General features: G+C 43.2%; 1 pseudogene; it reads right to left on the bottom strand.

Annotated features, from left to right (window-relative positions):
• Nucleotides 1–11,137: 11,137 nt before the first annotated feature.
• On the bottom strand, nucleotides 11,138–11,255 carry LOC124727783 (annotated as a pseudogene).
• Nucleotides 11,256–16,677: the final 5,422 nt, after the last annotated feature.

Genomic DNA, 16,677 nt, shown 5'->3' with positions numbered 1-16,677 from the left:
CCTGGGCAAGAGAAGTCAGCTAGTATCAAACATAAATCGTAATGTGTGGAAGAAATTTCTGAAATGTACGTTTGGATCAAAGCATTGTATGTTAGTGAGACATGGGCTGTGGGAAAACCAGAACGGAAGAGCATGGAAACGTTCGAGATGTGGTGTTTCAGATGAATGATGAAAATTAGCTGGACTGACAAAGTGGGAATGAGGAGGTTCTCTGAAGAATCGGAGAGGAAAGGAACATGTGGAAAACACTGTGAAGAAGAAGGGACATGATGGCAGGACGTCTGTTAGGACATCAGGGGATAAGTTCCATCGTAAAAGAGGGGGCTGTAGATGGTAAAAATTGCAGAGGAAGACAGAGACTGGAATACATCCATCAAATAACTGAGGACGTAGAGTGTGATTGCTGCTCTTAGATGAAAAGGTTGGCACAGAAGAAAAAAAAAAAAAAATGTGCGACTGGATTCGTTATTTTCATACTTTAAGAAAGGTCACACTACGTGATCATCTAGTAATACAGAAAGTATGTCTGGCGTACTACAGGAAATATTTAGGTTTTCTGCTGTTTGTAATCTATATAAATGATTTAGGAGACAGCCTTAGGAGCCCTCTTAGACTGTTTGCAGATGATGCTCTCATTTACGGTCTGGCAAGGTCATCAGAAGATCAATACCATTCCAAAATGATTTAGACAAGAAACATGACAATTTATTGTAAATAATGAATGGTTTGTACCATCCATATGAGTGCTTAAAGGAATCCATTAAATTTCGGTTACTTGTGAAATCACACAAATCTAAAAGCTGTTTTCGATTAATACCAAGGCATTATAATTACGAACACCTTAAACTGGAACGATTACTTCGATAATGTTGTTGGGAAAGACGAACCAAAGACTGAACATTATTAGCAGAACACTTGTAAGATGCAACAGTTATACTGAAGAGATTGCCTACGCTACGCTTGTCCGACCTCACGCGGAGTACTGCTGCACGGCGTGGCATCTAAAAAGTTCAAAGAAGGGCAACCCGTTTTGTATTATCGCGAAGTAGGGGAGAGGGTGACACAGATACAGTACACGAGTTGGGATGGCTGTCATTAAGAAAAGACGTTATTCGCTGCGGCGAAATGTTTCCACGAAATTTCAATCACCGACTTTCTCCACCGAAAGCGAAAATATTTTGTTGATGTCCGCCTACATAGGAAGAAATGATCTTCATAATAAAATAAGAGAAACCAGAGCTATCACGGTAAGTGTTCGTTTTTACCGTTCAGTGTTCGAGAGCGGCAGAGAAATAGTCTGAAGGCGGTTCGATGAGCCTTTTTCCAGGCATTTGTTTGTGAACTGCAGAGGGGTCATGCAGATGCAGATAGAAGAGATGGAGCAAAAGACAAGAGGTCGAAAACGAACAATGAAGAAACAAGGAAAACTGAGATAGGTGGCTGAAAAATGAATAGATTAAGATGAGTAACTGGACAGAGAAGTAAGATATTTCTCCATTGTTTGGAAGAGAAAAACAGTCATTAATGTTAAAAATGGTTCAAATGGCTCTGAGCACTATGGGACTTAACTGCTGAGGTCATCAGTCCCATAGAACTTAGAACTACTTAAACCTAACTAACCTAAGGACATCACACAACATCCAGTCATCACGAGGCAGAAAAAATCCCTGATCCCGCAGGGAATCGAACCCGGAACCCCGGGCGCGGGAAGCGAGAACCGTACCGCACGACCACGAGCTGCGGACACATTAATGTTAATTTGGAGGGAAAAATTATCAAGGCTACAAAAGGAAGTGCTTCAATGTGTTCGTAAGCGTAACAGGGCATTGCCTTGTGTGTAGAGTGCAAGATAACGCTTTTGGAAGGCGTACAATAGCAACGGAGGAGTTTGATAACCTTTGGGTACAACTATGGTGCTAGATAATTGAGACCTTTTGATGTTATTATGATGAGACAGGTGCTTTATCTATGATGCAAGGCGCTGGTTGGACGTCCACGCTAAGAAGTCGACGAAGTAGACACAGTAGACTAACTCAAATCGCCTGACCATAGCTACCCTTCAAATTCTACGAACAGGAAGAAGGTATTTTGCTTTAGTGTGAGATTAATATCAATTTGTACTTCATATCCGTTCCGATTAAGCACTCGTTTAGTTCATTCGCAATTAAGTTCCATTGAAGTTAAAACTGTCATCAACACGGATGGCCTGAACACCAGTGTGCTCCGTTAGGTATGGTCCTGTTGCAGGTGCTTTGCCCTTGCCTTCCTCTGATCTTTTAACAGACTTAACCAGTTATATGAGAACCTACGCTGTAAAGTGGGATCCGAACAAAGGCGCGACTAGGCGTTTTTGTCTATAACAAACATTGGCAAAAAACAAGATCCTAGAGTTACAGAAAATTCCGAACACTGAATAGGTACGAAACCTACAACCTCTGGCTCCGTAGCCTGGCACTTAATCAAGAAGCCAATTTTTATTGATTTAATTGGGCCCTCTTCGCCCACTAAAAACACTCCTGCACCAGCGAGCCACTAATTAAGGCGAAATTATCTACATCCACATGGATACTCTGTAAATCACACTTAAGTGCCTGAGAGGGTTCATCGAACCACTATGATTCCTCTTTAGAACAAAGCGCGGAAAAAACGAACACTATATCTTTCCGCGCGAGCTGTGATTTTCCTGATTTTATAGTGATGATCCTTTCTCCCTATGTAGGTCGGCGTCAACAAATACACACATCAAAAAAAGTTTTGCATCACCCCGGGTCCCAGAACTCCTGAAGGTAGACGTTTTCATGTGGATATTGTATCACAAACACAGTCCCTTTGTCTGTTCAGAGATGTCACTAAACCAACCCAAAGCTGTAAACAACCATGCATGAGCGGCGCCTATTAGACGGAGGAGGTCCGACAGCCTATAAGTTCCAGTCAATCCACCAGGAAGGAGGTACTCGGCTCGTTCAATACCGCGGTTCGATCGCGTCCGCATTGTTACTTTTGTGTCAGGCTCTCAACAAGGGAAGTGTCCAGACGCTTCGGAATGAACCAAAGCGATGTTGTTCGGACATTGAGGAGATACAGAGAGATAGGAACTGTCGATGACATGCCTCGCTAAGGCCGCCCAAGGACTACTACTGCAGTGGATGACCGCTACCTACGGATTATGGCTCGGAGGAACCCTGACAGCAACGCCACCATGTTGAATAATGCTTTTCGTGCAGCCACAGGACGTCATGTTACGACTCAAACTGTGCGTAGTAGGCTGCATGATGCACAACTTCCGCCGTCCATGGCGAGGTCCATCTTTGCAACCACACTATGCAACGCGGTACAAATGGGCCCAACAACATGCCGAATGGACTGCTCAGGATTGGCATCACGTTCTCTTCACCGATGAGTATCGGATCCGCACTGCCTATCTGACTGTCTCCTCTCACAGTTGGACAAATGTCTTAATGTGTGTGGTGTTTACATTTGAATGGAACCTTCTATGATCCCGCTGTGGCGGATGTTTAGTTTTCATTTGACTGCCCCTCATACAATGAACGGTAGTGCGGAACTGTGTGGAATGTCTTCCGGAAGTCAAGCAATACGACATGATTGATGGAGGTTCGGTGAATCCTCTGCCAGGCACTTAAATGTAATTTGTAGAGTATCCATGCAGATGCAGACATCAACTTGTGACCTTTATCCACGGTGCTCTGGATTTTGTGGACGAATAGAAAGAACTGAGTTTTGTAAGACCTCTGCCGCGAACATTTTGGTTCTTATAGAGGGGATTTTCTCTCTCCAAAAATGTGATAATGCTCGAGCAAAAACATACGCCATTATTCTCCAACGGTTTGATTTCAGTTTACAGTCCTATAACTGTGCGAGTCTGTTCGACGACCCTTCTAGAAAATGGGAGTGACCTGCGCTTTTTTTAAAATTACTAGGTATGCTTTCTTGCTCCAGCGACCTACGATTAACTACTAATAGAAGGAGAACAACGTATTTCGCATAACCTCCTTAGACCCTCGTTGTTATACCGTCCGGTCCAGTTTCTTTTCACTGTAGGGCAGTTTTAGTTGCTTTTCTATTCCACGTATTTCTCACGCTCAGAGTCCGCTTTAGCTCTTCTGCTTATACACCACATGTCTAGGAGCGCATTATACGCACATGTTCCGAAAAAAACAGAACACCTTGAACGACTAGAGATACGACGTTCATATTCAATATACATTCGTATGTTCTGCAGAAATGATCAGCATTTCGTTCACCTCGGTTCAGCATGTGTCCTGTTGCCTAGTAGACACAGGGTTCGCCATGGGTCCTGATAACTTGTTCCACGCGTGATGGCATCGACGCGTATAAGGAGCGAATGGCGCCGTGTGGTACAGGCATCCACGCCGCATCACCTGATTACAGAGTTCATCTGTGGTGGTTGGGAATGGGGCACAGGGCTGCATCCGTCGTTTCACCATATCCTACACATTTTCGATTGGCGACAAGTCTGGTGATCTGGCGGGCCAGTGCAAAGGGCTGACATCCCGTGACACCAAGAAGGCGCGTGTTCGCTCGGCAACGTATGGCCGTGCATTGTCTTGCTGAAAAATGGCGTCTGAGGTGGTGTGCACCAAGGGTATGGCTACGGGTCGCAGGATGTCATTCACGGTAGGTCACACTGGTCACAATGCCATGGACACACACCAACTGTGGTTTGTAGTTGTACCCAATAGCACCCCGCATCATAAGGACTTGATCTGGCGCTGAATGTCTTGTGCGGATGCAGTGGCTGTGATGCCGCGCCCCTTGGCTGCGACGAACCAAAAGGAGGCCATCATTTTCAAACAAAGAGAAATGGGATTCGTCCGAAAGCACTATCTGGTGCCATTCCTGTCCGCAGTAACGTCGTTTCATACACCATTGCCGCCTAGCATGTTTCTGCACATTCTTGAAAGACAGGCGGAGAAGTGGATGACGCACATGTAAGTCACGTCGTAATAAACGGCGACGGACTGTCACCCCTGATAGTGTGCGATGTGTTACAATGTTCCACTGTTGCTCTAGAGCCGAGGAGAACGAAGATCTGTCCTGCAATGCCGTGCGGATGAGGTGTCGATCTTCTTGGGGGTTGTCTGTTTGGTGGGACCTGACCCATCTCGTCGTATTCTACAGCCTTCCGTGAACAATTCTGCACACACCCGTTGCACTGCCGAAGCACTTCGTCCCATAAAGGCAGCAGTTTCCCTGATTATGGATCACATTCTTCTTTCATGCCTATAATGGACCTTCTTTCAAACTCACTGATTTGACGGTATGGTTCGCGCATACGTCTGCGAGACATCCCGACGCCTGCTCAAGTCACAGTGATCCCATGAACTGTTTATAGCGATAACGACTGCCGGGATATTGATGTTGATCTTGAACCCGGGGGCCGACATGGCTCAATGCTGATCATTTCTGCAGAACATACTAATGTACATGTCCTGTGAATGTGAACGTCCTATCTCCAGTCTTTCAAGGTGTTCCGCTTTTTCTGAACGTGAGTGTATGTTTCCGCGTTAGTTTGCGGTCAGCTGCTGCGCTGCCCTGTACTCCATTCTTCGGATCCACTAGAACATGGTACATTTTTACCCGGTTTTTTTCTTTTTTCTCTTTTGTCCGTTCTCTCTATCGCATCGTATTTTAACGGTTTATTACTATTCAGGTTTCGGCTGTTGCCCCCCACCCCTTCTACTTTAGTCCATCGTGGGCTGCGACACGACTTTTAGAACGGAAAGAAATTCTAGGAATCGGGGGAAAAGTTTAATATCAATTGCACTCCAGTATCGTGTTGCAATTGCAAGTAGGCCTATTGGCCATTGTCACATTATATATTACTTGCATTCAGCCACTTTTGGCAAGGATCTGACGTTGTTTTTATCCAAGGTTGTCACTTCCTGGTATTATTTCACGTTTTCTTTCTACTCAGGACGTCATCTGTTGAGGTAACCAACGTTGTGAAATGGGTTGTGCTTGTCAAATAAAGTAACCATATAGCTGCAGCGGTGTTTTTTACTCAACGTAAAGTTCCTTAAAAAATAGACAGCATGCATTTGCGGGGGTTGCCCAGAAAGTAATGCACCGCACTTTTTTTCTTCAATAATTCTTTATTGAACATAATGAGAATTAATAATTCCAATCCCAAAGAAAGCAGGTGTTGACAGATGTGAAAATTACCGAACTATCAGTTTAATAAGTCACAGCTGCAAAATACTAACACGAATTCTTTACAGACGAATGGAAAAACTAGTAGAAGCCAACCTCGGGGAAGATCAGTTTGGATTCCGTAGAAACACTGGAACACGTGAGGCAATACTGACCTTACGACTTATCTTAGAAGAAAGATTAAGGAAAGGCAAACCTACGTTTTTAGCATTTGTAGACTTAGAGAAAGGTTTTGACAACGTTGACTGGAATACTCTCTTTCAAATTGTAAAGGTGGCAGGGGTAAAATAAAGGGAACGAAAGGCTATTTACAATTTGTACAGAAACCAGATGGCAGTTATAAGAGTCGAGGGACATGAAAGGGAAGCAGTGGTTGGGAAGGGAGTAAGACACGGTTGTAGCCTCTCCCCGATGTTGTTCAATCTGTATATTGAGCAAGCAGTAAAGGAAACAAAAGAAAAATTCGGAGTAGGTATTAAAATCCATGGGGAAGAAATAAAAACTTTGAGGTTTGCCGATGACATTGTAATTCTGTCAGAGACAGCAAAGGACTTGGAAGAGCAGTTGAATGGAATGGATAGTGTCTTGAAAGGAGGATATAAGATGAACATCAACAAAAGCAAAACGAGGATAATGGAATGTAGTCGAATTAAGTCGGGTGATGCTGAGGGAATTAGATTAGGAAATGAGACACTTAAAATAGTAAAGGAGTTTTTCTATTTGGGGAGCAAAATAACTGATGATGGTCGAAGTATAGAGGATATAAAATGTAGACTTGCAATGGCAAGGAAAGCGTTTCTGAAGAAGAGAAATTTGTTAACATCGGGTATAGATTTAAGTGTCAGGAAGTCATTTCTGAAAGTATTTGTATGGCGTGTAGCCATGTATGGAAGTGAAACATGGACGATAAATAGTTTGGACAAGAAGAGAATAGAAGCTTTCGAAATGTGGTGCTGCAGAAGAATGCTGAGGATTAGATGGGTAGATCACATAACTAATGAGGAAGTATTGAACAGGATTGGGGAGAAGAGAAGTTTGTGGCTCAACTTGACCAGAAGAAGGGATCGGTTGGTAGGACATGTTCTGAGGCATCAAGGGATCACCAATTTAGTGTTGGAGGGCAGCGTGGAGGGTAAAAATCGTAGAGGGAGACCAAGAGATGAATACACTAAGCAGATTCAGAAGGATGTAGGTTGCAGTAGGCACTGGGAGATGAAGAAGCTTGCACAGGACAGAGTAGTATGGAGAGCTGCATCAAACCAGTCTCAGGACTGAAGACCACAACAACAACAACAATGAGAATTACACGCACGACAGAATGGTTTTTTATCTACACAACCTATTTTCCCACGTAATCTCCATCCCGTTCTACGGCCTTCCTCCAGCGCGAAAAAAGGGCGTGTATGTCCTGTCTGTTCCAATCCTTGTCCTGGTGGCGGAGCCAGTGCTTCACTGTGTGAACTTCCTTGGGTGATTGACAGATGCAGCGCCAACTGGCGAGTCGTAATGCGTCTGTCCTCGCGAATGACATCAGCTCGCTGCAACATGTCAGGTGTGACAGCCGTGGATGGTCTCCCCGACCGCTGCAAATCGTGGAGCTGCGCCGAACCGCCTTCTGATGACCTCACCCTCCGTGCCCAGCGACTAACTGTACTTCTTTCGACACCAGATACTTCATGGACTTTGCACAAGCGTTTCTGAATATTCCTCACAGATTCTTTCTCTGCCGTGAGAAATTCAATGACGGCACATTGCTTCTAACGTACATCACCGACAGATGCCATTTTGAAACTGTTTTGCAGCTACTCTGTCTGTCGGAAGTGACGGAAACTTGGCGCGCTCAGTCAGGAGACTTCAAATAATACATACGTAACATTTCGCATTCGTAGCATTGTTTTCGGCTGGGAAAAAAGATGGGGTGCAATCCTCGTATATAAAGCTCCTTAAGATTTATGTTATCTGAAGAACAAACTGGTTTCAGAAAAGCAAGATCCAGTACTGATAATGTTTTCACACTTAAACAAATTATAGAAAAAGAAAGAGAGTTCAATAGCGAAAAGAGAAACACACACCGCATTTATGGACTTACGGAAAGCCTTCCACCATGTAGACAGGATAATATAATGTAACATATCACGCAGGAATTGGATATTCTCAGCAAATAATAAAGGTGACAGGAAGCCTAGATAAAGATACAAAAATAAGAACAAAGACTAACCATGCTATATCACAAGACGTACTGATAAACCAAGGGTTTCGACAGGGGTGTAGCTTATCGCCCACACTTTTTAGTATATATATATATTGACGATATGATTGGAACACGGACACAAAAAATTTATTACAGCTTGAGATGATCACATAACATATCTTTTAATACGATGCTTTTCGCAGACGACCTCGCAGTTGTACAGGACAGCGAGATTTCGCAACGAAGATCCATCTATAGACTGAACCAAATTTCTGAAGAGCGTAATATTAAAATACGCATCCCACAAACAAAACTGGAGGCTTTCAAAGGGACAAGACCGCTGGGTAATATGATCATAACGGGGAACAAAACCATTGAACAATTAGGTACTTTAGCTACCTTGAAAATATTCTAAGCTACCGCAATGAATTCAACATTGCCGACAAACTGCAGAAATGTCAAATGATACACGAAATAATCAATAGAACATCAGGAAATAAAGAGAGAAAAGACGCAAAAATGAAGTTTTAAAAGGTAATGGCGGAGAAAAGACACAAAATGAAGTTTTATAAGGTAATGGCCACGCCTCACATTACTATCTGGAAGCGAAACTTGGATAAGTACTAAAAAGCAAGAAAGTTGAATCCAAGCGTGAGAAATGAAATTTTTAAGAGGAGTAAGAAAAGAAGACATAAGAGAAGAGCTTGGGATAGATACATGCTATAAATAATAAGATCAAGTCTAATCGACAAAGTTGGCTAGAACATATACAAACAATGCCAGATTCAAGACTACCAAAATAAGTCCTAAATGTTAAACTTTTAGGTAGAAGATCCATATGAGCATCAAGGAAAGGATGGCTGGATGCTTAGAAGATGGAACAGGCCTATGGCCTGGACACTGACGAATAAGAAGATTTATGTTTCAGAAGTGCCCACGGAGAACCGGTATCCTGTAGAGTGTAGATCATGGCCTAACGACCGTGATGTTCCGACTGGGGGTCCAGATGATTGCTGCGTTTAGTTGGCAGCAAGAACAGGGTTTCTCCAGCAGGAGGCCGAGAGCCCATGAGATCGGCAGCTCTAGAGTAAGTCTACAAGCCGGCCTGCTTATATTCCGGGGAGAAGCACGTGATCCGGGGGCAGCCGCTCGGCAGGTGTTGGCGGCCTACTCGGTTCACGCCGCCACCGCCGCCGCCGCCGCCGCCGCCGCATTAACCGCCTATCAATAAGCATAAAACTAAATTGTTCCACCCTCCCCTCCCGCGCAGCCGTCATTACGCCGAGGCCGGGCCCGGCGCTCGAATTCCCGGACAGTTTACGGTAACAATGGCTCGTTTAGAAGGGAATGAGAGCGCGCGCCTTTTTGCCCCGTCGCCGTCGCCGTTGTCTAGCGGGGCGCCCGCGTGTTTTCTATTAATAGGAGAGCCCCAGCGGCCGGAAATTGGCTGGGCCCATCTGCTCGGAGCCGCCTGACTCACCGCCGGTAGCCGCGGGCCGGAAAACGGCCGCCGTGGAAACCCGGTGGAGCCGACCGCGCACATCGATTAGTTCCCGTTTACCGTGGGTTTCCACCTGTCAGGCACCGTGGAAGGCGTTTAATGTATTACAAACAAAAAAGAAAGTCGACTGAAGACTGTTACTTCACGAGTGCTAAAACTCGATCCTCCTAACGACGTATAGGGCAAAAAATTAATCGCCCCCTCCCGTCCCCTCTCACCCATGTGATATCACGATAATGCTATGTAACACATCCTGTAGCTTTGTCACGAGGATGAGAATCCGTAAGTTTCGTAAGCTTTCAATGTAATTCATTTACAGGGTGTTTCACAATTCATGTTACAAACTTCTAGAGGTGGCAGTGGGGACTCAGTAGATCAAATTTTACATGGGAACCCGTGCCCGGAAACGTCATCCATCAACGCTATAGAACGTCAAAGTTATAGACGTCGGCGGCTGTAAATGTATGTACATACAGGCTCATTCCATGATGATTTTCGAACTATCAGGAATGTTGGGGGCGGATAAATGTATCATTTTAAGGTAGGCGTTCCTGGTTCGGAAACGAACGAGTCGAAAGTTACAAGCGAAAATCATTCTAGTACCTCTGACAGTACATGCACTGGTACTGTTGTTGCTAAGAATACAGGGCACGTAATTTTCATCGGTGATAGTATGTAGCACGACCAGTAAAAAATATCCAAAAAATACGCTCTCTAAAACGTATGCCTCAGATAACATGAGCACTTGTTCGTCTTATCTAGTGCGAAACACATCTCCTCTATTGAACAAGTGCTCACACCTCCTAATGTATGAATTTTAGAACCCAATTTTTCTAGACTTTTTTCCTTGTCTTGGTCCATACTAAAAGCTAAACTCTACCCGAACAGACCATAAAGCCGGCCGGTGTGGCCGAGCGGTTCTAGGCGCTTCAGTCTGGAACCGCGCACCCGCTGCGGTCGCACGTTCGAATCCTGCCTCGGGCATGGATGTGTGTGATATCCTTAGGTTAGTTAGGTTTAAGTAGTTCTAAGTTCTAGGGGACTGATGACCTCAGATGTTAAGTCCCATGGTGCTCAGAGCCATTTTTTTAGACCATGAAGGCCCAACGATACCGACTGGTGGGCGTCAATGGATGCAGGTATGGAGGGGCATGTGGTGTCCCAGCCGTTTTGTCAGTTTACCAGACCGGAGCCGCTACTTGTTAATCAGGCAGCTCCTCAATTTGCCTCACAAGGGCTGAGTGCACCCCGCTTGCCAACAGCGCTAGGCAGACCGGATGGTCACCCATCCAAGTGTTAGCCCAGCCCGACAGCGCTTAACTTCTGTGATCTGACGGGAACCGGTGTTACCACTGAGGCAAGGCCGTTGGCTAGGTCCATTCTACCACATCCGAAAGTTGCACACACTACATTCGTAGCGACGACAGTGCCGATATATGTATTCCACTGACGTATCAGAATGATTTTGGCTTCAACTTTCGACTCATTCGTTTCCGAACCAGGGATCCTTATCTCAAAATGATGCATTCATCCGTGTTCATCGTCCTTGAAAGTTTATAACATCACCACGACATGACCCTGTATATATATACATTTACAGGCGCCGGCGTCTGTAACTTTGACGTTTCCGGACATGATATGGGTTCCCGCGTATAGCTTGATCTACTAAGTCCCCTCTAAAACCTGTAGAAGTGTGTAACATGAGTAGCTAACACCCTGTATGTATGAAATTCAGAATATTCTTTTTCGAAAAATATTTTCCTCGTGTAGTGTGTCCTTTAGGTATCGTGTCCAACTGTTGAGCAATACTGACTGTTGGGTGGCTCTGTTTTACGCACGTGATCATTGTCGTGAACCAAAACTTCAATCTTAGTGCAACACTGAATTTAAATACTGAAAATAAACCTAATTAAATCCCAAAAGAAACTAATTGTATACTCAGTCAAAACTATTTAATTGAAACTCAATACTGAAGTACGTTGTAAAAGTTGCGTAATATGAAATGAAATGTGTTATTTGACACATACACAAAATAAAATATTGTCCAGCTAGGAAGAGAATAGCTGTCATGATTATGTTCACTGTTGACTTTAAATTAAATTGCTTACTTAGCACAATACCTGAAAATCCTGATTACGTACTGTCTGCTCACAAGAATCCAGTGTGAGAACTGCCCTGAAAGAAAAGTAACTAATTTCAAGTTTAATCTCTTCATGCTATTTTGTGTCTCGTGCATTGGTGTTCGAAAGGAAATTGAAATCAGCAAATTCAGCAGCTAAAAAAAAAAAAAAAAAAAAAAAAAAAACTACTCACTTGTAAATTTTTCTTTCCTTGTCAGAACCGATCTGTGGCTGCGTGTGGGGTCAGCAGCAATGCACCCACGACAAAATATTTAAAACTTCACTGAGAATGATAGGGGAGAGTTTTACTACAAAGAAAAGTGTTCTTGAAAAATTAACTATTATTATTAAAAAGAGACTGTACAGAATAAGATGACTCTAAAAATTACGAAATTCTCTCATTACAAAATCTAAACCAATTGCAGTATTTGTGTCATAGTGAAAAGAAAGAGAGCAAATCAACACTAATCATAAATATTACTCCTTATCTAAATGTCAAATATTTCTTTCAGGTAATGGTTTTGACAAATAAGCATTTCGTTCTTGTGCGTTGGTGACGTTGACATATTCCTCCAAAACTCTCCATCCATACAGTCAAGGAAATATCTTTACAAACAATTTTCCGTCTCCGTTATAAAGTATTCCAGCCAATGTCTGCAAGATTCACAACTATCAGATCTCCTTTAAAACTCAACTGCTCACTACTGTACATCTAATAAGAATACGCTAGCGCTGCACAATTGGCGACCAGGCGCACCACAGAGTACCTGAAACACAGAGTCAAGGACCTTACTCACTACTCTGGCAGAGTGCTCATGCATATTTCTCCCAGTACGTTAAAAGCGACATTTTTAAAATGGCTGAAGACATATGAAAGCCTTACAGTTTCTTCAGGCATGCCGTATGTAGCTGAAGCACACACGTTGGTGATTATTTTCCTCAGAGTTACCCAATTGCGTGGATGTTGATTGCTGCTGTTCACCTACTGTTACAAAGAGCCCCGACATTTTTTTTAGGGATCACGATCGGCTGATTTAGCGGGCCGGGGTGAATGTTCGTCAAACCAGAGACGTATCCGTGCAGTCTTTGAAAGTCTTGTAAGAAAGAGTGACCGCTGCATACTTACCACGAAACTGCAGGATAGGGTCGTCCACAACGTCCCAAACTGCTCGGCATGTCTCGGCTTTGGTCGGTACTTCTCGGAAGTACTCGGTATAACGGACATTTCATGTGGCATTGCGGAGCGGCATTTTTTGGTGGGCACGACTTTCTTCTGCTCGGCTGAATCGTGGTGTAAGAGCGCTTTGCCTTTCCCTACTTGTTCTTGGTATGAAGGATATTCATAGGTCCAGCGCCTGTTTTACTCAAAAAGAGGCAGTCTATCGATCTATCGTCACAAGCCTTTAAAAATGAATGGGAATGACAAAGACAAGAATTCTCAGTGTGCTGTATTTGGTACACAGTCGCATAAACGACGGCTTCCGAAAATTTGCTATGGAATGACATTACAAGACTATTCAGAAAGAATTTAGAGATTTAGCTGACGATGAAAGAGCAAAGAATTACAACGATCGACAGATGAGATTCATTGTTACGTACATCAAGAAGCACTTTGTACTGAATTTACAGGCATGGAACAAGTGATGAAATTGGTTGGTACGAACAGCAACTTTCCGAAGTCGCACGCTTTATTCCACTATCAGTTGCAACAGTTTTGATGTAACTGAACGAAGATTATCGAGATTTCATATGGTACTGCAAAGTATGTTGGTTTAGTCAAGAGGCACGTCTGGAACGATTTATCGGTTTAAAACAAGCAATCGTTGAAGTTGTGAAGGAAAAAAGGAGTGGAGGAACGAAAACTGGAACATAGGGAATGGATTGCAGACCTCATATCTTAACTAAACTTGACTGCACACTGCCTCCAGTAAGACAGTGCAAGGTGGGAAACAAATTCTTTTTGATTTCATTGGGATACATTTAAAATGCAAGTCGCAATGTTGAAGGAACAAATTCTTATACATAAAAAAACAAATTTACATAAGCTCACTGGCGTTAAGGAAAGAATGAATTTTCAAGAATTCTTTGAGGCCTTGAGGGAATTACAAGGACAACTTTCTAAAAGTTTTGAGGACACTGCTAATCTTACATCTGTTTCCGAGCTGTTTTCGAGATCGTCTGTAGTTTCACTTGAAAGTGCCCCTTTACATGTGCTGAGAGGGACCTGACTGGCCTGCATAGTAATTCCAGTTTAAAAGACAGTTTCATTTGTCTTAAAACTGTCGAGGAAGTTTACTTTGTTTTCCTTCGGTAGAGTATCCACGACTCCATAATGAAATTGCAAATGTGATAAAATATGTCGATCAAAATATGTGTGTTAAAGATTTTTTTCTATTATGAAACTAAAAAAGTCACGATTATCTGGCAACATGAGTGCGAAAATCTATGAAATTGTCTGCATCTGTCCGCATGCTACAGTTTATACTATATAAAAATTATATTGTCTTCAGCACGTAAAAAATCATGTAATTACTGAAAATTTGTTTTGTTTGTGATCTGTGTTGTTGAGAAGTATGAAATATGTAATCATGACACAAAGAAATTAAAGAAATTAGCTGCTAGGAGGCATTGATATCTATTAATGGGGCAAGTTGAAAATTTGAACTAGACAGGGATTCAAACACAGCTCTCCTGCTTACTAGGTAGATGCGCTGACGACTATGCCACTTGTACACTGTAGTCACGCCTCTCGTCTGACCCCAATTCTTAACTTGCACCACACACTACTGATGCAATTCCCCTGCTCATTAGTCTAATTTCTAGCGGCATCTACCCAATTGCAGTAAAAGTTAGAGTTTGATGTGCATCTGCATTGAAGGGAACATTCGCCATCAACGAGGGCCACGCTGGCCACATGATGGCAAGTAGCTTCTCTAGTAACTATACGCGGCTGCGGTATTAACGGTGGCGCATCGCTGCACCAATCCAAGTTTTCCACCGAGCTAAGGGCCATACACCGACTTCAGTCAGAGTCTAGTTTGGTATCTTTTCTACCTATGAGGCTGTGCCTCTTGCTAGCTGCCGTCAACCGAGGGAGCCACCTGTGTCTGTCATCACTGTTACCAGGACTTGGTCTCTGCACCGGGAATGACCACGAGTTAATTGTCGGCTATCGACCTTTTCTTTGTATATCGTTCCTCTACCAAGTGAACCTTAGACTGTATCTTGTTCTGCGACCAAGTCAATATCGGACTACTTCATCATTAAGATCTTCAGCGTAAACTTAGACTCGTGTATATTCAGTGATGATCACGAACCATCAAAGACTATTGTGAATAACTTTGCTCAAAGAGGAAATTTTTGTCGATGTATTTATTAATGAAATTGTTCTACATTGTTTACCTGGGCCATGTCTTCATTGTGTGCATTTCCGCTGGTGTTTCGACAGATATTTGCAACTTTGTTTTTGCACTGTTTAGCTCGAGTCAGTCCAAACAAATAATGCTCAAGTATGTCGCGTGACGAAAAGCGTAAGTTTGTTTCCCGTTACAGACAAAATGATTTTTAAAGCAGAAATTTACGTGCTCGTTCGACAGAGCCCTCCCAGATTACTATAGTCCGATATTTGTTTTATCGATATGTACCAACAGGAACAGACGGTAGCTCTGCATTCATGGCGGTAGCAGTCAGAGTGGGTTCATGAACGTGCTGTCGCTGGGGTACTTGTTGTTCTTCGATTTTTACTGCCCCTTAACATGTCGATAAAACAAATATCGCACTAGAGTAATCTGGGACTGCGCTATCGAATGCGCACGTAAAATTCCGCTTTAAAAATAATTTTGTTTGTAATGGGAAACAAATTGACGCTTTCTCGTCGACACTGGGCTTCCTACCAAAGACGTCATGAATAATATTGTTTGGATTGACAGCAGCTGCACAGTGCAAAATCGAAATTGAAAATATCTGCTCAAATCCCATAGAAAATGCACCTGACGACTCTTAGGAGAGATACCCTGTATATAAAGGACATGTTCAAACATTAGAATGTCCGATAGCACAAGAAAAGTAACGTGAGTTGATAGTGGATGTCTGAGGATGACAGCACGAATAAGGCTGGAAGTTAAAAGTTACTTGTCTTGTACATCTGTTTCGTTGGTTGAGAAAAGGCATTTGACAGAGCTGAGGGAGCATTATCCTGAAGACCTTGAAAGATGTTGGTGTAAGAAACAAGGACCCAAGACTTGTGAAGATGCTGTAACCAAAACGAAAAGTCGTCTTAATGGTTGACGATATGGCTACTGAAGAGATAAGTATTTGAGAAGGCGTGAGACAATGGTATTGTATTTATGCTGAGAAACTCATAACTGAAGCAGTACAAAAAGCAAAGGGTTGGTCGTAGGAGGAAGAAGGTTAAATACAGGGTGGGACAAATAAAAGTGGCCCGGAAGGGTGGATACGATTAGACGAGAATGTATGCGTATAACCACACTCCGTGAGACGCACACCACGTGTACGCCCGCCACGTAATGCACACCGGTTCAGAGAGTAATTAGAGCAGTGTTGTTTGCTATTCTGTCAGTAACTGACATTTTGAGCCCGTAGCTGTGCAAAAAATATTGGTTGACTCTTACATAGAAGATAACAGCAAACAGCCACTTTTTACAATGCTATTT

This window comes from Schistocerca piceifrons, chromosome 1 (assembly GCF_021461385.2).
Source record: "Schistocerca piceifrons isolate TAMUIC-IGC-003096 chromosome 1, iqSchPice1.1, whole genome shotgun sequence".
Classification (NCBI taxonomy): Eukaryota; Metazoa; Arthropoda; class Insecta; order Orthoptera; family Acrididae; genus Schistocerca; species Schistocerca piceifrons.
This window is presented reverse-complemented; position numbering and strand designations above follow the sequence as displayed.